Source organism: Numida meleagris, chromosome 2, assembly GCF_002078875.1.
Source record: "Numida meleagris isolate 19003 breed g44 Domestic line chromosome 2, NumMel1.0, whole genome shotgun sequence".
Classification (NCBI taxonomy): Eukaryota; Metazoa; Chordata; class Aves; order Galliformes; family Numididae; genus Numida; species Numida meleagris.
This window is the reverse complement of record NC_034410.1, coordinates 434,766-462,679: the sequence shown is the minus strand read 5'-3', so window position 1 is coordinate 462,679 and position 27,914 is coordinate 434,766. Positions and strand designations below refer to the sequence as shown.

At 42.6% G+C, this 27,914-nt stretch overlaps 1 protein-coding gene across 9 annotated transcripts in view; it reads right to left on the bottom strand.

Annotated features, from left to right (window-relative positions):
- Positions 1-27,518, bottom strand: part of LOC110394526 (pituitary adenylate cyclase-activating polypeptide type I receptor-like) — a 136,648-nt gene extending 109,130 nt beyond the window's left edge. For 4 of the 9 annotated variants that reach the window (XM_021388429.1, XM_021388430.1, XM_021388434.1 and 1 more), the window contains exon 1: positions 26,807-27,517. The gene's annotated coding sequence lies outside the window, so the exon portion shown is untranslated. Of the gene's footprint in view, positions 1-25,880; positions 26,075-26,806 lie in introns of those variants that run through there. The other 5 variants (XM_021388426.1, XM_021388433.1, XM_021388427.1 and 2 more) reach the window with 4 other exon arrangements.

Here is a 27,914-nt window from a genome sequence, read left to right as displayed (position 1 = left end):
TAATATTATGATGTTTAAACCACACAAGTATGAATGGACAGTAGAAAATGGAAATTTACTGATACCTAAAGGACCATTCTGGGTATCTGAGCATTTTGACCTTTTAATGACTTCAGAACTCTCCACTGGAAAACTGGAAAGGTACAGGGTTTCAGATGGGCACAAGTGGATCATTTATCTATTTGTCAAGTTATTCTAGCTTATTTTTGCAAGCGTATCAGCTGCAGACTTAAAAGCAGAGACCATGGAATACAATTGATAACTCCCTGTGCAGAGGATAGTTGCTCCTAGTAGATTTCCCATACAATATCACCTATAAAATTCACTCAGCAATTCTTGCCTTGACTGGGATTATTTTCTCTGTTCTGCTTTCGAGCAGTTTTATTGTGCCTTTACTTTGTTGATTTCCACAGAGAACTAGGAAAAGGGCACCACTTCTTTAACTAAAGACTACGGATAATCGCAGAATCACAGAGTTGCAGGAGTTGGAAGGGACCTGAAGAAATCATTCAGTCCAACCCACTGCTAAAGCAGGAAATCTACAGCAGGTCGCACATGTCAGCGTCCAGATGGGTCTTGAATATCTCCATAGAAGGAGACTCCAGACATCTCTGGGCAATCTGTGCCAGTGCTCCGTCACCCTTACCATAAATAAGTTCTTCTTCATGTTAGTACAGAAATTCCTATGTTCAAGTTTTAGGCCATCACTCCTTGTCCTATCGTTACACACCACCGAGAAGAGCCTGGCCTCATGCATTTGCCTCCCACCTTCCTTCAAATATTTATGAACATGTATTAGATCCTCTTGCAGTCTTCTCCTCCCCAGGCTGAACAGACCCAGGTTACTCAGCCTTTTCTCATACAGGAGATGCTCCAGGCCCTTTATCATCTTTGTGGCCCTCCACTGGACTCCCTCTAGGAGATCCCTGTCTTTTTTGAACTGAGGAGCCCATAACTGGACACAATATTCTAAATGTGGCCTCATAAGGGCAGAGTAGAGGCAGAGGATCACCTTCCTCGACCTGATGGCCATGTTCCTATTAACACACACAACTGCACTCAGTTTGATGCACCCAGTTGCAATTAAATATTTTTGAACTACCATGTATTTAAGAAGCATTAGTCAAAATAGAAATATGGTATGAGAAGCTTTCTCTTCATCATCACAGGCAGGTCAATTACCCTTACAAAGCATCTGTGATGTACGCAGCACTTCAGAGCTAATATGCATCTAATACGAGATCATAAAGGTAACTACATGCTGCTCCACTCCAGCAGAGCTTTAAGTGCTGCTTGGCAAGGTTCTTTAAAAGCATTACACTATAACCAGTAAAATGTGGTCTCCAGCTGGCATATCGAAGTTTTATAACAACTGCTTGATCAATTTGATTTCCTTGATGGTCATCTCCATTTCCTTCCCTAACCATAGGCGCACCTATTGCTTTTTCAGTATTGCATTGGAGCTCGTATGGACTCTTCTAATTCACTGTCAACACTAGAACTGAGCGTGTGTTCACAGGATATCAAGAGGATAGGCAAAACACAGCAAAGGACTACGAAAGAACCAAGTCCTGCCAAGACTGCTGTGAACAGCCGGAGGACCCTCGCATTTCTCATGAATGAAACGTGACATTTTACAAACTTTGATAAGAATTTCACAATTTCCCAACCATTCCTATTTGACAGTCTATAAAGTGAAGACAGATGCTGTGCTTGTAAACGTCCTTCTGGAAACTGAACTACTGGACCTCTCCCTAGCTGTAAACCCAGTGCGCACATCGTTATCACATACAACCCCACAGAACTGCTTTAAACGCTAAGATGGGACTGCTCCTCTATCTGCATTCACACACTTCCATTGATGAGGATGGCTTACAATTGCTTAACCATAGAGGAGATTCTCACATTATTGCTTGATATAACAGAAAACTGTGAACAGATAAGGACTAGCTGTGCATGCAGTCATACAGAACCACTAACTTTTTCTGTGTTCTCTGATGGCTGCAGCATCTAAATCCTGACAGAAGGGTAAAGAAAACAGCTTCTCTTATAAGCCAAAGCTCTACTTAGTAAGTATAATCTTATCTGACTTACCCATTTGTCAATGAATTTGGAACATCATACCTACATCAAGTCCTTAAAACATAAAATAGATAAGGAAGTAGCCAGAGGAAAGAGTATGAGCAGAAAAAAAGTAGATCTCAAGTAGAGCCTTTTTATCCTTTATTGACGACCTGGATGAGGGGATTGAGTGCACCCCCAGTAAGTTTGCAGATGATACCAAGCTGGCAGGAACGTGTCCATCTGCCAGGGGTTAGCAAGGCCCTACAGAGAGATCTGGACAGGCTGGATCTCTGGGCTGAGGCCAAAGGGATGAAGTTCAACAAGACCAAGTGCCGGGTCCTGCACTTCGGCCACAACAACCCCAGGCAACACTACAGGCTTGGGGCAGAGTGGCTGGAAGACTGTGTAGAGGTGTGCCCAGGTGGCCAAGAAGGCCAATGGCATCCTGGCTTGTATCAGAAAGTGTTGTCAGCAAGAGCAGCATAGCGATGATCCCTCTGAAATGGCACTAGGGAGGCCACACCTCAAGTGCTGTGCTCAATGCTGGGCCCCTCACTGCAAACTCTGGGCAGCCTGGTCTAGTGGTTGGCAACCCTGCCCATGGCAGGTGGGTTGAAACTAGATGATCACTGAGGTCCTTTTCAACACAGGCCATTCTATGATTCTATGATAAAAAAGACATCGAGCCCTGGAGCATGTTAGTCTCTGTGCAAGGTGCTACATGCTCTTATTTAGGAGGATGTACCAGGGTTATCTTTAATAAGACATTTCACCACGTGGAGAAGTGGTTCTGCAGTTGGTGACGGACCCACAGACAAGATCCAGTCACTGAACTCCAGCACCTGCAAAGCCAAGTGATATTATCTCTGACCTTTCCCGTCTGAAAGAAGAACCAAAGCAATAAGATAACAAATGAAAGGGACTTAACAGAAGGTGGTAAAAACAATAAGCAATTGCCTTATGCCAGAGAAGTTAATGCATGCACGACTTCGCACGGTCTGACAAAACTTAGGTACTGGCAGAGGGATTTTTTGGAAGTTTGAAAAATCACTAAGTTGTTCAGAAAAGATGACCAAATGATCTTTCTTTGCTGTGTATGTGCAATTCCTTATTGTTGTTTTTTTCTCCTTATTGTTACTGTTATTTTCTCACAAAGCTATTCTGAGTATAACAGCTTGTACTTCATTGAGTACTTGGACTTAGCAGTCTGCAGTGATGTCCCAGGTGAATACCCATTGGCTTCCTCCACAGATATGAACAACAACACAGAAAGATTTCATGAGCCAAAGTTCAATCTATCTCGATGGAAAAAGAATGGATATAATAAGTTTTCTGACTCCTCACTGGATTGAAAAATGATTCCCTTACTTTGTTGACTCCTCAAGAGCATATTGTTCAGCTGTCAGGGAAATGTCTCCCAGAACAGGCCTGGGACTGCAATGCTGTCTGTTCTATCTTAAGAGAGATGAAAAACTTTTTTTTATTCTTTGGTTCAGTTTATAGAAGAGTTTCATTCCTGCATTGAAAGATAATGTTAAATCACTGTATAAGCTCTGGCAAGTTACATAATTCCTTTGTCTTCCACCCACATTTCCTATGGTCTTGCTTTTCTACTGTACCTCAATAGGCCTAACATTCGCCCAGCTGTATCCCATCTTGCAGTTAATGGACTCATTACATTTGGACAATATTAAGACCTTCCACAGCATGTGGTCTTGCAACACCAACGACAGGATTCACATCACACAAATTTAGCTGTCTGAAAGTGAAACATCTACATCCAAATTGGATTTTCTTGGCTCCCTTTAGAGTGAACAAATGATGAACAATTCACCTCAGCAGCACATGGATTAGCCTTGCTCTGGAACAAGATGTACTCATGTTGGTAAGTAGAGAGCCAATAAAGCACAAAACCAGTTTGGTTAGCTTATAAGGATCTTGGGTTTAGTAGGGACAGCCCTGAGCATAGCAGAAGTATAAACAAAGGAGGGAGAAAAGTAATTGAAATTAAAATCAGTGTTGGGACAGAATCCAGCAGAGAGAAACTCTGGAAGCGTCTTCCAGAAAGAGGATAGTCAAAAAAGGCTGCAGTTCAAAGAGGACTCTGTATGATCTGAATATCTGAAAAGCTCCCACTCAAACAGAAGGCTGCCCAGGGAGGTGGTGGAGTCACCATCACTGGAGGTGCTCAAGAAATATGTAGATGTGATATTAAGGGATGTGGTTTAGTGGGGAAATATTGGTGGTAGGTGAACGGTTGGCCAGGATGATCTTGGAGGTCTTTTCCAACCTTGGTGATTCTATGATTCCATGATTCTAAGGCAGATCTTCCTTCAGTCTGACATAGCAATAAGTGAAAGTGAGTTTAGAGAAAAGGTAGGATTCTTCTTCCTTTTTTTTTCCCTTTACTTCAACTTTGCACTCTGTCTCACAATGATGAGAGAACATTGCAGACAATCCCAGGTCTTTCAGAGAAGTTCACTAAAGCCATTTTCTTCTCTGGATTGTTTGTGTAGGGAAATAATAATAATAATAATAATAATAATAATAATAATAATGACAGGCACTGCAAATGCTTCTGTAACAAGCTGGAAATTACCCCAATATTTTGGATAATATTGCAAAATTATTCCATGCTATGAAACTGATTTCCTAAGCCATAGCTCTCAACACTTACAATGCCTTCACTGAGATCCAATTTCAGAGTACCTTAAAAAGGTGCAAACACAGCTACAGTCTTACAGCTGTAACAATTCTTATGAGGATTATGTTTTAAAAACTAAAATTTCGACAATGTAGATATTCCATTTGATTTCCACATCACTGCTTCACTATTACTCTGAATAGAGCAGCTCTACTACTGTCCTAGAAAAACTAAATGTAAATGAATGGAAGTGATTAATTCCCACAGAACCACCTTCTCAGCCTGTGATTAACGCCAATTATTTCTATATTCGTCTTCATGATCTGCTTGTGGATTTTCATGTGACAATTCTAGTAGATAATTCAGCAGAATCTAGTCTTAATTAAATACCTGGGAAGGTTGGAGCACTACAGGACCAAAATAGTTTACTACAAACATACTTACACATGTAATCATCTGCACACATGAAAAAAATTTTGGCTGAGATCTGATATGCTCTCTTATTACTCCAAGAAATGTCAAAAAAAAAAAAAACACCACAAAACAAAGCAAAATAAACCCACTAAAATGCAACTAGCACAGATTAGCTGCATCCATTATTGCTTTGGTTTTGTTTCAGTGAAACCCCAGTTCATTACAGCAGAATATTTTTTATATAAAGAAGTGTGAAAGCTGTGCGAACAGGAGTCTGTAGGATCTTGAAAAAGTGGGTTATTGTGCTCTACTGAATGTGGCAATAGAGGTGAAAACTAAAACCCTGATCATGGATATTGAGATGTGTGATGCATCAGTTTACAAATTGACAGAATGGTCATAGAGTCATAGAATCACCAAGGTTGGAAAAGACCTCTGTCAACGGTTTACGGGCGTTTGGCCCGGTTCCGTGACAAAGGGGACGGGGGATCCACGGGCCCACGCCCCGGGAAAAGGGAAAAGGGGAAAAGGGTAAGGAGAAGGCCCTGAGAGCAAAGAACAGCGGCAACAATCTGAGGAGAAACAAACTAATTTACTAAATAAGATATCGGAATGCAAAACAACACACTATAATACAATATAATTACAATTTAAGCTGATAAATCCAATACAGAGAGAGAGAATGTCCCAAAATCAAGGTAGGCCTTACTCTAGTACCGACGATAAGACGGCTGGAGAGCGAGGTGCTGCCAAGACGAGAGACGGCGGAAAAAGGGACGAGGTCTCGTGATCTGCAAGTTTTTATGCTGCGAGCTTTTATCTTTTCCCTCCGGCTGGAAAATGGTAACAGAGGAGAAAAGTACCGTGGGGACTGTAGTAGTTTTTCTCTTCTGAGAACTAGGTACATCCACTACATGATGTTATGATGTGGAATACCAATAACCGAAAATCACAAAACCATGACAACCTCCAAGATCATCCAGGCCAACTCTCCACCTACCACCAATATTTCCCCACTAAACCATGTCCCTCAGTGCCACATCTGAATATTTCTTGAACACCTCCAGGGATGGTGACTCAACCACTTCCCTGGGCAGCCCGTTCCAGCACCTGACCACTCTAATGAGATCATACGCAACAGAACTGCATATGATTCACATTATCATTCAGAAATCTTGTGGAATCAAGGTATTCCACATGGTTCAGAAGGCAACCAAAATGTTACTCCTTTTCACTGAACAGCTTGGAGATGTACTGTCATTCACACCAGTAAAACCTAGGATTTAAGGATGTAAACACAATTAAGCTGAAACCTCTTCTCCAAAATTCCCACTGTTTGGTTTGAAAAAGACTGACTCATTTCAAATGCAGAATGAAAATATTCCTTCCCCGTGGACAGTCTTTCAGGGCCTTGGATGAGCATCATTTCATCAAAACATATACATCTAAAACTGAGCTCCTTACCACAGATTCCTTCTATAGTCTCTGAGAAATATCCAGCACAGCCAGTAGAGTTCAGAATACAAATCAACTGAAATCAGAAATCTTCTGAAATTACATATCTTAAAGCATCATACGAATTGCTCCCTATTTCTCAACATTTTCTATAAAGGAAAGTTTCACACCAGTCATTGCTTTTTATATTAAGAACATTTAAATTCAGGTCAAATTTATCCCACCTTTTCAGCTCAGTAGTTAATTTAAATATTTGCTTTGTGTAATTCACAAGCGCTGATCAAGAAAAGAGACCAATCTGACCTCCTGCAACTTCATGCTAGCAGAGAGAATAACTTTAGCTAAGTTGTTTTCTATATTTCATAATCACAATCAATAAAATCTGCAAGAGAAAAGTTCTTATAGACACAGGACCACCGAAGTCAGTATTTTACATCTGTTGAAAATGCAGCCTACACCTAAATTCATCTTTTTTGACAGAGTATATATTTCTGAAATAAGGCATCAAGATTAAGGGCAGAGAATATATTCTTTACGCACCTATTTTTCATGACACAGACCTCTTCTATCTGTAGAACCTAGCATGATAAGGTCTGGTCTAACACTGGCCTCCTGTGCACCACGGCAGTTTAGATGAGCTCATACTTTAAGCTTATCAGTTTCTCTCCTATGATTACCAAGGAGACCCTGAACAGACAGTTTCAGCTGTGGAGGACTACACCATACACTATTTGGCAGGTGAGATTAATGCCATTCAGTAATAGAATCATAGAAACATTAAGGTTGGAAAAGACCTCTAAGATCATCTAGTCCAACTGTCCACCTACCACCAATATTGTCCACTGAATCATGTTCCTTAGTACAAAAAATACTAACATTATAAGTACTCACTCATTTGGGGAACAAAATATGAAGCACAAGGTGATTTTATCAAGGCATTCAGCATGCCTGAAGTTCAGCCAAATTCCTGCTCTCATTCAAGCTGAGGAGTGCTCTCTCCGTATAGAAAGTTCTGAGTCTATAGCTCTGACATTCTGGACAGACTATGAAAATTTTCTGAGTGTATCCAAAGACATTCAGTCTAGAGAAACGCTGCCCTGAGACAGACAACAAAAGACACACTGGCAATACCAGAAGCCATCTTTTTGCTCCTCTGAGTTTTTAATTCCTAGTTCCAAGGCATGGAGATATTAGAAATTCTCAAATAAAGAGTCAAAACACATGCAAAAAAAAATTTGCTTTAGTTTTACCTTCAAATCAATAGTTTTATCTGAAATAAAAGGAGGAGGGAGGGAGAGAAATAAAGGGAGAGGTTTGAGACAGACACACAGCATACAAAACTTCAGCCCAGACAGTCACAGTTTGCCAAAGCTACACTCAGCTGATTAGTAGCATCCTATTTTGGGAAGTCAATTAAGGTCAAAAAGCATGAAGCATCCAGCAAAGAATTTTCTTCTTTTCCCTCCAATCTCCCTTTCCTTTCCTTTCCTCACATTACATTAGGTCAAGTCTAAATTCTCTTCTGGTCTTCAACTGCCCCAGTGTTGGTTTTAATGTAATTTGAATGCAGCACAAAAGACACCAAAGAAACAGTGCTTTGAGAGTAGTGATTGTAAGCGAGTTTATTTAGGTTAATTGCTCAAAAAAATTAACTAAAATCTGTAGCAAGACCTTAAAGTGATAAGGTCCTACCATGATGATGACTATCATGTATCCTTTGGAGAAGAAACTTTGACCCTTTGGAAACTCCTCAGGACAAAGGATTTGGGGCAATGTTTTTCCAGTTTCATGGTAGTATATAATAAAGCAGCTCTCCATTAATTCCACTATTTCTTGTATGCTCCACAGAGCATACAAACATACTCAAACAACTACAATATCATTGCTGGAGGCAAGCACCACTCCACAGGTTGGCTGCTCACAAAAACACAATACCTGCCCATCGTAGCCGATGTTTTACAAAAACATTTTAAAAAGAAAAACAACCTCAGAAAGAGAAAGCATTATTGATCTCCAGCACTGGGAGACCCACTTCAGCAGCCTTCAAAGGATGCAATTTATTAAGACGAGAAATGAACGTGTCCCTAAGCCCTCATTTCCACCTGCTGCATTATTAATGACCCTCATGCCTGCAGATAGCAAAGACCCATGTACAAGCAGGCTTCACGGGTTTTCCCATCCCCAGAAAGGTGAATAACTAAAGGTGGGACAGTAGAGGAAATCAAAGGAGAGACCACCAGTGCTTTGGGAAAACTTGTTAGCAAAACATTGGCCAGAGTTGAATGGTTCATCTGCGTGTTGGCTAATAGCCTGATAATTTCACAGAATCATAGAATTGTATAGGTTGGAGGAGACTTTAAAGATCAACCAGTTCCAACCCAATGGGCAGGGCTGCCACCCACCAGATCAGGCTGCCCAGGGCCCCATCCACAGCCTTGGGCACCTCCTCAGGCACCCACACCTTCTTTGGGCAACCTATTCTGAGACATCTCTCATTTTAAACTCGATAGCAGTCTCAGGGACTCCATAGTTGTAACACAAATAGACTCTGAGTCTCCTTTATTATTTTTTTTTGCTCAGCCCACTTTGGTATATCTCAGGCTCCTTTGTTGCTGTCCACTGGAACTGTATGCTGCAGCAAAGACTGGCATCTCACCTTAGGCATAAGGCAAAAAGAAAACAACAACAACCAACACAAAACCAACAAACAAACAAACAGAAAAACACTCTATCTCCACAGGCAGAAGAGGTAAGTTCACATTTCAGGGTATTCCTTTCACTGCGTTCCAAAGTTCACGTTTGTCCCTAGAGTTTGCAGCCCGATGGAGGAAAAGAAGCATGGGACGGGTCTGTACGTGGCTCTGAAATGGGTCGCTTGCTGGGGAGAGAAGGCTAGAGGCACCTAAGGGAGAGGATGCTCCTCTTTCAGCAGATAAAGCTAAACATCTGATAACCTCAAGACAGCACAGTGGGAGTTTCTTTTGGAGAAACCAAACAACTTTTAAGATGGAGCCTGGATAAATAGTACACATTCACTGTGTAATGGACTAGAGAGTTCCCCAGACCGTGGTCTGGCTGCTATGTGACCTGCCCAAAGAACTGCATGTTTCGTCCAAGACTGCCTTATTATGGAAACAGCCCTGAAATGAAAGCCATTTGAGGCAGAGAAGAATTGTTAAAGTAATATTTTGCACATTTTGTGTCAGTGTATGCCTACCGCTGAGAAGAAACCGAAGTTTTGTGGCACGGTTTTAGATGTCCTTTTGATTTGTTTAATTGAATCCAGCACTGCTTGGCTCTAGTTGGTCCCAAAATCTGCACAGTATTGTTTCTGTTTCCTTGGTGGGTAACAGTCACAGGCTTTGCAGAAATAATTCTGGCTCATCGTTTGGGTGGGAGTGGCTGTATTATGTGTTATCCTCAAGCCAGTTATGAAAAACAATGTGAGTATATGGAATGACATTAAACCAGCTCTTCCAAAAAAAAGCCCAAACCAAAATAAAACAGGGTATTAGGACTTGCAAGTCGTAAATATGTAGGTGAATAAACCCTAAGTGCAGCAATCCGTTATTTAGTGTCAGTCATCCAACTCCACTGCAAATGGACAGAGTCCTCCGTGTATTCTAAAACAGATCAGCGTGCCTCTAAAATGAAGAATAATATCATTTTCCCCCCCTTTGTAAAAAATCAGTTTGACAAAACAAACAGAAAGCAAACAAAACATCCCAGTTTGCTCACATGTAAAGAAACCCTAGAGGCAATCCAAGCCTTGTAGAGGTATTTTACCTACAAAGAAACTACGCTGTTGTTGAAGATGCAATGCCTGTTTGCACTAGGGTTACCACTCCTACTGCGTGTATCAGTGAAGCCACGAAGCAAACACAAGGCTCAGATTTATGAAGAGAGAAGCAGAAACATCTGCTCTGAGTGACCTGAGTGAGAAATAAAGGCACTCAGTACTTCACTTCTAGATGGCTTCAGTATCAGAGATAAACATGGGATTACTTTAGCTCAAGAGTACCAAATACACCTCCACTGCCCACCAATGCCGGCAGTAACACAGAATTCTCTTTATAATTCTTTTGCACTGTTTTCCTTTTTGGCTATTTTCCAGCAAGTTAATAGAACTTGTTTCCATTAACTGAAGGGCAGCTGAGATTCCTTCATAAAAACACGTGGTTTCTTTCCTTCTGCTGACCCTCCCTAGAAATCAGCTGCCCACCATTGTGTCTAAATCCCGTACAAAAGCTGACAACAGCTGTCAGCTCTTGACATCTCCGTTAGGCTATGGACATCTCCCTCCCTCCAGCTGCAGCTGTGCTGAAAAGAACATTTCAGAGCCACTAACTCATGCTACATGGCCACCAATCTGCTTGTTGAGCTGGTAGTACAAGTGTTGCCTAACCTAATTCTCCCCAGGTGATGGGGTTAGCTCCAGCAGTAAGGCTTTGCTAACCAAGGGCAATCCAACTGAGCCAAGTTAGGGAGCGCTCATACCACCAGCTCAGCACCGTGACAAGATGGTGGGCTTGGTGACTTCAGACAGCTGCAGGACCTCATAGTCACTGCACATACTTCAGACAACAGAATTTATTAACCCCAGGTCCTCACAGGATAGAATTGGTTTGCATTTGTTTTCTCGTACGCATTATTTCTCGCTCTTGATGCTCATAATTTTAACTATCAGCTGGTTGATTCATTCCGCCGCTCTTGACAGAACTGGTGAAAATGTGTCCTGTGACAAGAAACCTACCTCAGTAAGAAAACAAGCAGTAAACTCTCTCGCTATTGCATTTGCTATTCAATCAAAGTATTCTTATCATGCACATTAAACAGTGCATTGTCAGTTTAATTTGTTAAACTCTTATTGTGGTCCTTTTTTCACTCTGCTTCCTTCCCCTTCCTCAATACATAACCAACATATCATTTTGCATCCCCAATGGGACTTTGGAGATTTAACCTAGTAAATCTTTTAATTCCTAATTTGGTATTCTGCTCTAATACGTTCACTCACAAAAGAGCCCAGAAGGCTGAAACTAAGAAAAATCACTTTCATTTTCTTCGACAGTACCGAGCGGTTTAATGTAAGATACACATGCAGTGCACAGTTTGTGATCTCAGATTTTATCACCCGTGCATTTCAGAGCTGAGTCAATCCTGACCAACTTTTTTAATGAAAGGATAAAGATTCAAGTCCAGGCTGGAACTGCTTAACAGTGACAGGCTACTGAAAGAAGTAGTTGCGTAAGGGCAAGGGACAGTTCACTGGAGAGATTGAAATTCAGCCCCAAACCACTGATGTGAAATGTAGATATCAGCAAGCAGTCCAAAGCAGGATGTTAAGTTTAATTAACCTTCCTGCTTAGTTGCCACTCATTTCCATTTATATTAATTGTTCAAATCAAAATGTTAAAATAGCAAATGGGCAATCTATATATTAATAAGTACTATTTCTGTCATTTGCATTTTTAGCTTTTTTCCCCAAGGGAAATGTTGATGCTAACTGATTCGTGACACACAGTTTGGAAATTCTTTTTTGATAACAGGGGAAGGTATTTAAAAAGATTGTAAGTGGGTGTACATTTTAGTTACTATCCTAATCCATTTTGCTGTATTACAAAACATGCCATGGATGCATTTTGATTCATTTACAAAAATTCAAATTTTAATCACCATTTACTGCGTCAGAATTGAAAAGAAATCAGACACATATTTGAAAACCCACAAACCCATCCCCAACGTTTTAAGCCCCAAAGCTCTGAGTGCAGAAGGAAAAATGAAATTCCTCATGATACTCCATTTTAGTTATAATTACATGAACAAATTAGGTATCACATGGTACAAGTGGCCTGCCTGCATTGCTCCTGCTCACCAGGCCTTAGGTTTTCCCCACTTAAATATTGGCATTTAAATTATAAGCAGAGATATTTTAATCTCTTACATTCAACGAAGCAAGCCAAGCACGTTCATTGTATGAATTGTATTTTGATGCCAGTCACTCTTTGCAGGTGTCTAGCTCTCTTCTTTGGTCAAAGAAGTCTATGCTAACTGCACTCCCAATTTGGACATTACAGTAGAGTTTGTTCTTTAGTGCCACCTCCAGGGATTTGCATCTTAGGACTTCCTACTGCCACAGCTCACAGCTTCTTCCCTTGTTAGTTCTCTGTTTCATTAGTACCTCGTAACATCTCAGAGCTCTCCAGGCTTTCAAACTGCACATTTTTTGTACTTGTGCTAATAACAAGATCTCCTATTTGCCAGTGTAAGCTACAAAATACAGGAGGAAAAAACCCCAACTTTCTGCTGAGAAATGCCAGTTGCATTCTTTGACTTCTGACCTTATCTAAACCACTAGAAGCAGACATAAAGCAAATACTCTGAAATCATTCTTGTTATCGTCATGAAGGATATGACTTCCTAAGAGTTTACATTCTTTGATTATGCAGACAGCCGTTCCACCCAGCATGCTTCCCAGCTCTCCAGAGAATCACGTCTGCCCACCAAGCAAGCTGAGTGGTTACGTCATGTGGAGGCTGAACTCTGCTGCTCCAGAAAAGCCAGGGCTCGCACTTGCCAGAACGTGAGATAGAAGAGCAGAGTCATGACTCAGCCAAGGGATGTCATCACAGGATACTCCCGCTGCAGTCCCCATCGCAATGTAGAGAAATGCTAGTAAACTGTCTGTAACTTTTTCTGGCACTGAGGCCAGCTGGCACAGAACAGACTACACATAGGTTGCTTAATGTCTCCAGTCCTTCAGATAGGCTTGTCACCAGCAAAATGTCTGCTGGGAAGGATGTATGTAATTTGATCATCTCTGAATTGTGCCCAGGCATTGCCAATAAGAACACTAGTTGGCCATGTACGTGCCATGCAAATACTTTAACATCAATTAAATAATAATTTAATAACTGTTTAGTGATCAAAACGCAGCGGTCTGGGATGTTATCTGGTAGTACTTGATTCCTCAGCATAAGCACAGACAATGTATCTCACAATCATAGCCCCTTCTATCCCAAAGGGCAAAACTGTGTGTTCTGCTGAAACTCATCAAAACAGGGACAAGCATGCAGATATCCCGTCACTTGTTTCACTGAAGACTCAGAAGCAAATAGGCTCTGAACTCTTTGAAAAGAGCTATAGCTTAAAACAGTAATCAAGGAACAGAATTATTCAGTTTAATCGGTAGGGACTCATCCAAGACAAGCAGACAGTGGGCCAAATGGAATACGTGGAAAGACTCCACCAATATAAAATCATTTCAGAGCATCTGAGCTTTGTAAATACTTTCTCATTATTGCTGACAGCTGTCCATATCAGATCCTACCTCCTAATGCTCGTTGGCAGGATCACAAAGGCTTATGTACTACTGTATTTATCCAAGACACAGAACATCTCCCCACAGACAGGTTTGCTTCTGCTGTGTCCTTAGCTCCTAGCAGTCTACAGTATTCTACTGTAGAAACATAACTGGTCTCCATCTAATTCTCCTTTGTGTGGCCCCTTGTCCAGAAATGCTTAAAAGGTCTAAAAGCAAAGCTGTTCTGTCCAAGCAAACAGCTGGACCACAGTGAATCCATCTGTCAATGGCAACAGTTCAATAACCACTGAGCAATCCTATACCCATGTAAAAATCTATATGTCCAGCCAGCCAGGAGCCTTTGCTTTTATGCTAAATTCATCGCCCATCTTTGCATTAGAAGTGTTTTGTCAGCTACTAGCTTGTGAATAAGAAGCCTAAGGAAGTTAACCTAGCATCCCATGAAAGCCAATGGAGCTTCACAGTGGTGGCAAGGAAAAAAAATCATAGAATCATACAATCACCAAGGTTGAAAAAGACCCCCAAGATCATCCAGTCCCTCCACCTACTACCAATATTTCCCCACTAAACCATGTCCCTTAGTACGATGTTTCTTAAACACTCTAAGTGTTTCCTGAACATGAATGAACTTTGATGTTACAAATACACCGCTATGTAGGTCAAGAGTGGGACACTTCTTTGTTCTTAAAGTTAAGTAATATGTCATCATTTTTACCCATTCTTATATACTGATTGACCCCCAAATTATAATGGCCTCATCCAAGATGCCTGTATGGGAACAGTCTCTGGGCCATGGTTTTCCTTAAGCGCTAAGTTGCTGCTGGCATTTATTTATTAAATATTTATTAAATGTTACGTAGAGAGCAGCTCATTTGGAAATCAGATTCCCGAGGTATACTGCAGATTCTTCTTATTTTCCTCCCATTACAGTGTAATTATCTATTTTCCCAACCATTTCCAGTCTAACTGGCATTCATGCTGGTGCTGAAGCAAGCAAATGCACCACTGCATTTTTTACTGAATCTTACTGAAAGCAACTTCTTCCACATCAAGGGAGACTTATTTTATCTTGAAAAGACAACAGAAATGTGTGCCATTACATACCATAAAAATAAAAAGACACATTGCAAAACCTGAGCATTTGAAATAAGTTTGAGGATAATATTTTGCTTCACTGAGAGCTTAGAGGAGCTCTGAGGTGGTACATCTTCTGCAGATTATTTCGTATGAACTATCAGTTTGGGACAATGATGACACTTTTAAGAAATATTTGGGGGAAGAAGAGTAAATATTCATTCTTACATTCTATAAATCTATAAAGGATTATTATTATTTTACTGTAAAACTATTAACATTCAAGAGTGGCAGACCCATCCTTGAGTCTTGGCTTGGAATGCCTTGTTCTGTAAATTCACGAGCAGAGTTAAGAGAATGTTATAATACAATAGTAAGTTTAGTTGAAGTCTCAGGGAAACTGTACTCAACTGCTAGCTGTCCTTCAAACTGCCTGTGCATACTGATGCAAATGGAAGTGGACTTTCCTCCAGTAACTTCAGGCATACACTTTGTGGATGTTGACAGACAACCTCGACTCCTGTTATGGACAGTAGAAGAAACAGGACAGTCTAGGGCACAGGTAATCTGATTTATTTTAAATTTCTGCTTCAGTGGGGATTGAGGTGGAATAAAGGAATTGAATCCCATATTCCTATGATCCTTAGATCTATCTGAGAGAGAGATAACTTGCAGAAATCTGTTGGAATGGTAAGCTCTGCAGATGTCTCATGTGCAGGGTATTGTGCTTTCGCAAGGGAGCTCTCATTGCTGTTGGAACAGCATGTTGGAGACATCAACAAATGGAGAAATTAGTTTCACTACATGGACTGATTCAACTAAATAATTTATTTTAAAAGAATGTAAAGAACGCTGGCAGAATATTTGCTGAGAGATGTTAAGAAATCAGGGTAACCTCCTGATTCAACGCTTCTGTAGTAAGGCCAAGTTGCAACAAGCAGGAAGAGTTTGTTTGCCAAACATCTCAGCACTGTTCCAATTAATGGCACTTAATGACACAGGTTACTTCCTGTAGCTCATTGCACAACACAGAAGCTCTTCCAAAACTGCTTGTGGTAAACTAAGAAGGGAATACTCAAAACAACAGGTGGAACAAAGTGTAAGTCATACTGTACTTAGACTGATTTTCGTTGTTACTTATGGGTCAATAAAGACAGCAGTCTGCTGATACAGACGATAAAGAATAAGGTGTGGAATCATACAGAACATTTTGTAAAGCTCGGCACAAAAACATAGGCCTGCCAGTCATGCATCTTGTCTTCACGTTAACTAAAATCACGGCATTGACAGAAAGAGACTGAATCCCAATGCCCAAAAAGGGCACACAGCAAAAACGGTACTGAACAAGCATGGCATGTGTGGGAGAAGAAAGGAGTCAGAGGAATGCATGTGTATTTACTCTTTGGCTCATTTAATTATCTAATGGGCTGGCCAATTAAAATGTTTCATTCTGCTGAATACAGAGGAGCTTGTATCTTCTTTAGGGAGAAGCCATTTGTGGAAGGTCACCCTAAAGAGACACCACTACTAGCAGTTCCATTTAGAACATCAGATATTTTTCCTTCTTTGTGTTCTCTCATATCCATCATTTTTTTTAGCCTTCTTGATCTTAGAATATAAAAAGATGCCGTGAAAGTTACTACAATATTTACAAGTGCTGCACGTCAAGGTAGGAAGGTGATGGGATGCCAAGTTGGCCCAGCAGCCATGAAAACCACATACTGAGACATGTTTTGAGGAAAAACAGAGATCGCTGCATGTTGAGAGGACTTGTAGAAATGCAAAAGAGCAAGATGGGTTCAGCCATCTCCAGCTGCATCTCTTCATCTTTGCCCAAACTGATGCAAATCCACATTGTTTTCTGTGGCATGACCCATGGCAGCTAAATGTAAATACTGAGGCACGAAAGTAGTTCATTTTTCAGAGTCTCATAGAAGCAGTAGCGCGCAAGGGCAATGCATTTTGGAAATGGCAAGGACATAAAAGAAATCCCACAAATATTTTGCGGGCTGCAAGCAGCACATGAATGACAAGCTTTAACATTTTGGCTTAAATCTCCCAAAATTGATTTATAAAATGCAATTTTGAACATGCTGTTAGAGGGAGGGCTACGGATCAGTTTGGACAGGGAGACAGAAATGCCTGCATGTTCTTTTGAATCTGGCCAGTTTTGATGAAATTGATAATCTCATTTGACTTTTTAAGATCATTTTGCTTGGTTTACCTGGCTCTTTCACATCACTCCCTGCCCAGCATCCACTCTAAAGTGATGGAGGAAAAACAAAAAAGATTTTCGAACCACATGAATTATCTTAGAAACCAACTTTGCAATTCCACTGCCTATAAGGACAGGGCATGAAAAATGGCCATTATCTCCAAACCAGAACCCTGCAAGTACAAAAAAGGTACGTTTAGAGCAAGTAATTATAAGCCAAGTAAATGTGAAGTAAGGTAAGACTACATACGAGTGTTGGAAAATTCAAACAACTTCTGACTTAATTGAAATGCAGTTTTTGAAATTTCAATGTTTTGGTGTGTGACATAAAGTATGGCACAGTCTGTCCATTAAGCAGAATATTAGGTGAGAGTTTCTCCAACAAAATGGATTCAACGTTCATGGTTAACATTCAAGTGAGGGTTTTTTTTCTACCTTTCAAGAATATAGGCATGTGTTACAAATTATCTGATTGAAGTTGCATGGTTGAGCTATCACACTTGCTTTTGTATCCATATTCTTAAACATATTTCACTTGCTAGATTTAACAGGGAGCTGCTAGAGAGGGTCCAGAGGAGGCCACAGATGAGAGGGCTGGAGCACCTCCCCTATGAAGATAGGCTGAGGGAGCTGGGCTTGTTCAGCCTGGAGAAGAGAAGGCTGCGAGGAGACCTCATTGCAGCATTCCAGGACCTGAAGGGAGCCTACAAACAGGAGGGGACTCAACTCTTTACAAGGGTAGATAATGGCAGGACAAGGGAAGTGGTTTTAAGTTGAAGGAGGGAAGATTTAGACTGGATCAGGGGGAAATACTTTACCAAGGGAGTGGTGAGGTGCTGGAACAGGCTGCCCAGAGAGGTTGTGGATGCCCCGTCCCTGGAGGTGTTCAAGGCCAGGTTGGATGGGGCCCTGGGCAACCTGGTCTACTATTAGATGTGGAGGTTGGTGGCCCTGCCTGCAGCAGGGGGGATGGAGTTTGATGATCCTTGAGGTCCTTTCCAACACAAGGCATTCTACGATTCTATGATTTACATGGCTGTGAATAGATTTGGCAATGGGTCAGATCTACTGGATTACATAATGCACTAGTGGCACACATGGAACTGCTGCATAGTAGCCTAAGAATACACATATTGAGGTTTGTCTCAGTCTCTTTGGGAGGGTAGCTGAATTATGCCCTCATTGCTTAATTCAGAAGGGACAGTGGAAAGGAAAGCAAGAGGTCAATGTAACAGTCTATCAGGAAAAAAATAATTAAGACAACGGAGTCAAAAGGGAAGCTCTTAGTCTGGACAGTCTTTTTCATTTCTGTTACGAAGATGTGAGGCTTGTTTTATCAGATCAGAAAGCTACAGATCAGATGGAACTTCAAAAGTTAAAAATCTTTCAGGGAGAGCTTTTCTTTAAGAAGAGTTTCTTTCTTTCAGAAGAAGTTGGTCCTGTCAGAATAATATTAAAGCCTGATGCTTGGAAGCATTTTGCTTTAAATAGGTCATGATTTGCTTTAGTAGCCTTGGACACAACTCCATGTCTTTTGGAGAGAGAAAACTTGATGGAAAAAATAAATAAAAGATAATCAATGAAAGCCTTCACCAAAATGAGTGCATAGCTGACATTCTCTATCCCAAACAGGAAAGCTTGGAGAAGCTGAGACAACCACACAGGAAAGTCAGCAGCACTAAGGAGATTGGGAACTGCAACACAAAGGTCTTTTTGTACCTAAGATGGGTGGATGATGCGGAAAAGCTACGGTAACAAAATAGAGTCAGCATGGACTAGTGAGCAGTAGAAGGAAACAGGGTCAAGGCAGAAGTACGGGATGGGAGTACTTCAGCTGTACATGACAAAGGGGGATAAAAAACCTTTTGGATTAGTCAGACACAGGATGGTCAGCAACTGCTTGTGGTAGTTAAACCTGGAGAAAGGCAAATGGAGTCTCAGGACGTTCCAGGTAGTGTAATTCCAAGAGTGATCTGGAGCCAGGTAGAGATACTTGCAGTGCAGCCATTCATTTGTGGCACAGCGTCTTAACTGTGATATTCGGAAGTAGAAATAGCAAAGGGCATTCCCAAGCCCTGTGTGATACTGTGTGCAAACAAACACTCTGTGTTGGTGGTAAGAGCACCAAGGCCACGACAGACCACTCTCATTCTAAACTATCAGAAAGGATTAGAAACCAAGAGCAGGATTTGGAGTGCAGATTAAACCACGACACTGGCATTTATTCATGACTTTTCAGGCTAAAGAGTAATGGAATTCACTCTTTAGTAGATACCTGGGTTGACTGGGTCTTGGCCTTGGCTAGAAATGGTAACCTTAATGCTGATGTTTCTTGTCACCAGCTGAAGCTATAAGAAAGAACAAGATAGACTCTTCAGCAGAATCTGTTGTGAAAGGACAAGGGGAAATGGTTTCAAAACTAAAAGTAGGGAGATTTAGGCTGGATATAAGGAAGAAGCTCTTTACAATAAGGGCGATGAGGCACTGGAACTGTCTGCCCAGAGAGGAGGTGGTGCCCCATCCCTGGAGACACCCAAGGTCAGGGGACAGGGATCAGAGCACTGATGGAGCTGTGGGTGTCCCTGTGCATTGCAGGGAGTAGGACCAGATGGCTTTTAAATGTCCTTTCCAAATCAAATAATTCTACGATTCTGTGAATGTCCCAGGGTGTCTTACCTGCCATGATACAGAAGGGAAAAGATCTGGTATAGATTGGCATCGCACCTCCTGATCCATAAAGAATGTCAGATACCCCTGGGGATCTCAAGGTGGCACTTGACACTTCTGTTTACATGACAGAACCATGTTCTAAATCTCCTTTGACTGTCAACAGGAGCATACCTTTGACAGACACTTCAGAATACATATCTGTCTTTACATATCTCACATCTGAAAGCTCAATCTCATTCCTGGTCAGCATTACAGAAAACACCACAGTAGAAGACCTGCATGTCTTCCATGCAGAGGAAAGGGAATGAAAATCCCTCAGGGCTCTATCTGTTGGGGAAACCAAAAAGGTTGTGATACTCATTTCTTCTCCTCTCTCGTGTAACGTTCAGACTTTGGACGTCTCCAGAGGCTATTTTCCATCACCATCATTACTACAATCCGCTGTGGTGGAAAGAGAAGGCCAGAGAGCAACAAGCTATAGAATTTAGACCAGTGTCCACGGATTAGAGTGGTGCAGAGAAGCAGCTTCACCATAGCTAATACTGGCTTTTCATGCCACTCTCTCCTCTGCCATCATCAGGCACTATTCTCACAAATGAAGTTTATTCCAGCTGTTCACCCACTGTACATAATGATCTCGGTTAACTAACCCATTCACTAGCACAAAGGCACCATCCAAGCTGTCAAACTTCATGCAACTCAAATGAATGAGTGTGGATTGTGGAATTCAATGCTTGGGTGACAGCTGTGACACATTCACAGCCTTAGTCATGATGAGCTTAAGCATCTGCGGTATTTCTGATGCTCTCTCATCTCCTCTGCATCTTAAGTTAGAGCACAAAACTGGAAGAAATCCAAAGATCCAGCTCTGTAAAACACAGGAAATGAGTAACTTTACTAACTTTAACTTGGTCTTTTATATAATGCACTTGTGCTGGCTTCTTTATATAATTTGTTTCTAGGCCAACTCTAAGAGAGAAAGTCTTGCTTTGTGTCCAACATCTTAGAAATGAGCATACAATGTACTCATACTTGGCTTTTGGCACTCGAGTGGTATCTCTTTAAGAATTTATATACGTATATAAATGCCATCATTACAACAATCGCTTTTTAAAAGGAAATGTTTGGTTTTTTACTAAACAGCATGAATGCTATTTTTTTTTAAATAGTAATTTAACAAATCCTTTGTAAACATACGTCAAAAAAAGTAACAGTAAGAGCAGAAATATTGGTATTACAATTTAATAAAGCCTTACCATTCTAGGAAAAGGAATTTATAGTTAAGGATATCTTAGCTATTTTAAACTGCCTTTCCAAATAAACATAATTTCTTTCTGCTGTGGAGAAGTATCTGTTACTACTGCAACTTTAAGTCCAGTCTACATATCACTGTGTTGTGAGAGATGCATGTATATATTTTTTTCATTAATTGGACAGCTGTAAATATTTTTACAGCCCATAATTAAGGAGGAAGGAGCTAGTTAAATCCATTTATCAACTGACAGTTGGATCGTGCTAGCTTCGGACAGAGGGTGGATGCACTGTAACAAGAAAGCATTAAGCTATTGATTTATGGCAAAATCTCCCTTTCAGGTCACCTAATTTTAAGCATATCATGTGCTCCAAGCTGGCCAAAATGCATTTCACAAGGTGCCAAGCTTAAGCAAAAGAGGTCTGGTCAGCATCCATCTGCATCTTCTTGCAACGCGCAGTGTAGCTATTCACAAGAAGGGTATATGAGATCAGGCTTGGAGCACTGCAGAGCTTCTGGCTGGCTCAGGGAACAGGCAGCACGAGCTCACATTTGCCTGCAGAAAATCATGTCGCCGTCCTGAACGTGCCCCCGTCTTGATGCATCCCCACCTGCTCACAAAACGACACACACGGGCTTCAGCTGGCAAATCCCTCCTAGAAACTGGATGCGCTTTGAAGACTGAAAGTGTCAATGCGCCGAGGAGGCCCGCGAGATCCAAAGTAATCAATGAATTAAAAACAAAAACAACCCCCCGAAAAAAATACAGCAAGAGCTGCAAATTGATAAGGTGTTGCCTGGGACGTGCGGCACGAATTCTCCCTGCAGCGGACAGGTTGAGGTTGCTGCCATTGGGATAAATGGGAAACGGGGGAGAGGAAGCTGGGGGGGGTGACTGCTGCAGGTTTGGGCATTTTTCAGGATTTGCTGTTGCTGAGAGCTGGCAAATATAAAAATAAAACCAGTCTTCCTTGTGAGCAAGTGAGCAAAGGTGGGAGAAAGAGAAGGACAGTGCTTCAGAGGGATATCCCTGAGATACCTGACTGATTTGCCACGTACGGCTCTGCGCTGTGGGAGCCCCTCGAGAGGGATTCATCTGAGCCATGTCAGGATGAGATGATGCTCCTTTCCCACTGATAATACAGGGAACTGGGATCAGCCTGGATGGGCCCATCTAATTTCAGATGCTGGAGTGAGAGCAGAGGAACGTCAGCCCAGACTGCTCAAGGCTTGTGAGTGAGTTGCCTTCCCCCAGGTGCGATGAATGACAGTTTTGTAAGGGATCCCCCTTAGGGCCAGGATTTCACCTGGAGAGTGGGGCAATTTACACCTCTTCCTTGCATCAGAGACAGAACTTATGATACGGCTACTCCCCAAAAAGGAGCAACTCGATATTGCCGCGTTTCCATTCAGCAGGACGTTGTCCTTAAGAATTCCCAATACATCAGATAGGACAATATGCTGTCCTTGGAGGGAAAAGAAAGTAGCAAAACGTCTCATTCTGAGGAAGCAAAGAATAAAAACCTGGGCTATTCACCCACCACGCAGATTAAAAGGGCTTTTCCTGCCTTAACCCTCAGCTCTACTTAGCAGGCCCAACAAATTACAGGTAACAGTCTATAATTATCCTTCCATTTGCAGCTCATAAGCAATTGTGACCCAATATTCTCTAATGGAGCACGGATGCCGTTGTGATTAAGGCTTTTTGTGGACTACCTCAACAGCAGACAAAGCAGCCTTCAAAGAGATGCAGCAAAAGTGCATCGTGCTCCATGTTCTGTATGGAGCTCTTAAACTTCAAAATTCCCAATTCCCGATGTGTTATGAACAGAAATCATTATAATCACTGTTCCCAGAACTATTATTAGGAAGAAGAGTTAAACCATACAACCACTTACCCCCTTTTACTGTTTTAAGCGCTGGTTTTAGGGTGACTTACGACTTACAATAGTGCAAAGCAGAATTGTTGATTTGTTTTTTTAAAAACCACACACTGATTTTAAGGGGAACTGTCGACGTTTCTGAAAACATCATTAAAAATCTGCCAAATGAATAGATCGGAGCAATTTGAGATCATAGTCCTAACACACACCCTGATACCTAACCCCCCCCAAGACTGACGCCTGAATGAACAGCGGTGAGATTGTTAGGATGTCCCCCAGGCAGACAAAGTCTAATGTTCAATGCAGATCAGTTCGTTTCATGGTAAAATTATGTCAGGAGATCTCGGATTCAACGCTAGCATAGAATCACAGCACCAGACAAGAGTCCCTGCAACTGCATCTGTATGCTTGTGCAGCATCCTTGCCAAAAGAATATTTCACAGCACAACAGCCACGTTAGCTTGACATGCTACAATGTTTGCACCTTTCCTTCAGGAAATGGAATGATTTAGTGCCTCCTAAATTCTGCCCTGAAATTACTAATCCAGTTACTCCATAGGTCAGCCCATCGTCCTGCGTAGAAATACACTCGACAAATTGAAGTGAATTACGTGAAGAAGACACAGAGAAATCTGCCTTGTTTTACAAGAGTTCTTAGCTTGCCCTGTGCGGATAAAAGTTAAAGCCAAAGAAGTTGGACGGACAAACTGCGAAAGCAAAAGGTGGTCAGAGAATAAAGCATATGCAAAGCAAAGCATGCGTCCGTGCGCCCAGCAAAGCATTCTGAAAGAAGCCTGCCTTTCTTCCCATGTATTTGTGCCCACTCAACTACAATCCAATCTGTTTCAACAGCCACCACAGTTCTAGCACCTGCTAGAGATCGCTGACAACCAAATACCTTTCTGTATGCAAAGCACTTCTTAAGAGCAGTACAAGTTGAGCACAGAACTGTAAATGTATCCTGTCAGGGGATGCTGCATATATAGGACAGTAGTGCTCTGAATGAAGGTTAAAGCGACCCTTGCCCACATATTATCAGTAAAAATGAGTAAAGTAGTGGATAGGATGAAAGAGAGACTTTCTCACTGGTGCATTTACACCCATTTTGGTAGATTTGTTGCACTTTTGCCCCAAAATCCTGTTGGGTTCAGTGCGCACTCAGTCACATCTCTGCTGCCTTCACAGGTGATGCAGGATGCTTGGATGTCAGACGAGCAAGGAGAACTGGGAATGGAAATAAAGGGACACAAACCAATGCAAAAACATACTTTGCTGATGTAAAGGTTGATGCTGTAGTCTTTGGGCCAAGTGTTGGGGTGAAGTAAAGCCTTTATCTCCACTGACTGCTATACCCTGCTATCAGTTTACCTGTCCTGAGAATCACAGACAAAAAATGGGGGTAAATGGGATATTTCTGCAGATCTTTCAGCCACATATGACGTACAGGGTGATCGTGTCCCGAGTTTACTTTTTCTCTGTGTTTCTTAACTCAAATATTCTTGGTTTCATCAGAAGATAAACTGAGCTAATTTAGGAATTAGACTGTTTGTACTAAGTGTGCTCAGAAGGAAGGAAAGAAAAACAAAATCTGCTATATTCAAATGAATCAGCCTGGGGACATGGGGCTCAACTGATCAAAGGCGTAGGCACATATGGAACTCAACTCCAGAAAAAATATCTCCAGGATGCCGGCTCACTCAGCCAAATTAAGAGAGATGCGACGAACAAAGGTCTGAACGTGACCGACAGCGCAGCCCAGCATCTCGGAGAGCTCTGTGTTTCTCTCCCTGGTAGCATCCTACAACAAAGCTTCTGCCTTCGTGTTTATGAGCTTTGTATATACACCGACAACAGCAGAGCTATAGGCGGCTGTGGCCACCACCACGAAAACAGCAGACATCATAAATCTACAGGGAGATTTAAGGTTACTTGCAGGAACCCCAATGGAAAGCTAGAGCCAAGGAGCAATCACAAAACGAGTCTCTGTCTGAAGATAAATACGCAGGGATAACTGGCTTTCTGAGAAGCCCCCCACGACCTTCGAGCCTGTTCAATGCCAATGGTTATCCTTCCAGTCGCTGCACACATGCCTTAGGGTGGAGAAGACAAAACAACACGAACCCTCTGCTCCGTGATGCCCAAGATAGATGGCCACTACCACAACAACACAGTCATAGCTGTCCTGACTGAACAAGAAAGCAGCAACCCCTGCTCTCGGCACATAGAGACAGGAAAAAAACGATAGAAAACCACCAACCAGAGCTACAACCAAGATACAAGCAGAGACATCAACTTTAATCCAACTGCTGTTATTGCACTGAATAGCGTTCCTTGATTATCCATCAAATTGGAGCAGCGTTGCTTTACTCGTCCTTTAGGACAACTTCATTCAAGGCAGCTCCAGTGTGTTTTGTATCAGCCAAGGATGCTTGTATAATGCACATGGATAATTCTTCATCCTTAGCTATATCGACCCCACTTTAAGGAGTTTGCCTTCTGCTATCATTGACAGTAACCTTAAGCAATCACACATTCACTCCGATTAGCATGTGCTAGCCACAGAAACATCTCCCCACAGCACCCGACCGGCGTTGCATATGCAGAATACAGCACCGAGATGGCTGTGGACCCAAATAACATCAGATGAAAATCTATTTGCAGTTTCGTTGACAGCGACAGATTAAAAAAAAAAACAACAACAACAACAAATAACAGACAAAAAGCCCATCTCCAACTGCATCGCCTGTCGCAGCATCAGTCCAACACATGCACTGTAATTAGCAAACACGAGACGGATGGTATTCCATAATGCCCTAGGAAAGAACCAGGTCGTTTTGCCTCCTTCTTCATTTCGGTTACTATTTTTTATTACGGTCACAGTTACCTACAGAGCTATTCCGATGAACGCATCGCGTTAAGGGCCAGGTCCTGTTTACCAGCAGATCAGGTGCAGAGGAGAGCTACTGACTTCCAGGGAGTTCTTCCCGATGTACTTCTATGTAAGTGGGATGATCACCTCGCCACAAACACCACTACGTCTCCACACACATCTGTCTCTCTCTTTTTTCACGCGTTTTCCACGCCTGACCACCACGCTGCATTACCCTTCTCTCCCTGGCAGTAAACTCTCCGGATTCCAGCACATACCTGAACTGCTCGCATGCAAAAAGTCTGCCTACCCCTCTCACTTAAGATGCGCCGTGCGTAAAGATGCTATTAGAGCCAGCTGTTCCAATGGTGATAAGGAGAAGTGCCCAGAGGCATGCAAGCAGAGGTCAAAGGCGCGTTAACAGCAATCTTTACTACCACCCCGCAGTAAAAACAGAGAAGTCCTGGTGCACCGGCTGAAGGGTGAATCGGAGTTGGTGTGGCAGGTGAAGATGCAGAACTGCAAAGGTAGCCCGGAGCTTGAAAATGCCAACAGCAGCAGCGGGTCTGTTAGCAATCAGGTTTTATTTACCAGCCATATTGTGTTAAAATCAGACGTGATCCCCATACCAAGCACGTTAACCTGTCACCGCTTGCAAAGGGAGATTTATTCGTTCCGAAAGAAACACATCTATCTCGCGGCCGCATTCTCGGAGCCCGGCTGGAGGCACAGAGCCTGCGTGCCATCCCCCCCCCCCCCCCCTCCCTCAAAAAAAAAAAAAAAAAAAAAGAAGCATTCCCAGGACATGGGGAAAATCGGAGAAAAGCCGATAAATCACTGTCACTCCGAGACGAGCCGGCGGCTCTCGGCTGCAAGAAGCGGATATCGGGCATCCCCGAGCACAGCGGCTCCCCAGCCCGGGAGAGGCCGGAGGAAGGCACTTACCATTGCAGCAGGGATCCGTCCCGGTGCTGGAGATGCTGCATCCCGCCGTGCCGTGCCGGGGCGGGGCCGAAGCCGGGCGCGGGGGAACGCGGAGCTGCTCCGGGTGAACGGAGCGGCCGGAGCCGGGCTGCCCCCGCCGGGCTCGCACCGGCCGGAGGAGCAGGAGGGGGGAGGGTCGGAGCCTCCAGAGGGAACCACAATTCCTCCTCCCTCGCCTGCCGGTCATGTCCAGGCTGCTTTGCTCAGGGGATGGGCCAGGTCCCGGCCGTGAAGGAATTTGCCATCGCTAAATCCAAATAATAATTAAAAAAAAAAAAAAAAAAGCAGGAAGGCAAGCAGGAGATTTGCAAACTTTTTTTTTTTTTTTGGAGGTGGGGGGAAGAGTCTCTCTCTTTTTCTTTTTTTTCTTTTTTTTTTTTTTTTTTAAGGGGGTGTTATTCTCGCTCGGGAAATGGGGGAGGTGAAGGGGATTCGGGCCGGCTCGGATGCTGCCTGCCTGCGGGTCGAGGCTCTGCCGCGCTCCCCCCGTATCGCTGTATGTATGTATGTATGTCTGTCTGTCTGTCTGTCTGTCTGTATGTGTGTATGTGTGTGTGTGCTTCTCGTACCCAGACAATGCTCCGCAAACCGAGCGGCTCCTGCGGAGAAATGCAAACACCTCCTCCCCCCGAGTGCCTGAGGAACGGGAAGGGGACGCGGAGCCAATCCCCTCTCCTCGGCTTCTTTATTAATATGGAGGAGAAGAAAGGCACCAATGAGGTGCTGGGAGAGGCGGGGGTTATTCAAATTAAGTTTCTTAAATCAAACACTTCCCCACCACCACCACCACCACCCCCGTTTGTTTTGCTTTTTTGTTTTTTTTGTTTTTGTTTTTTTTTTTCCCTCTTTCTACCTCTCCCGGTTCCTCCTTCTCTCTGTCCCCTCTGCACCATCTGTGCTGCCTCGCCGCTTTATTCATTTATTTCGTTGTAGTTAGCGGGGCTGGCTCGGCAGAACACGGGGATGGGATGGAGGGAGGGAGCCTGAGTGCAAGGCGAGGGGAGGCAGCTTCTCCCCGGGCTGCAGGGAGTTCATAGCAAAGTGACAAAAGGGACCTGAGGAGAAGCAA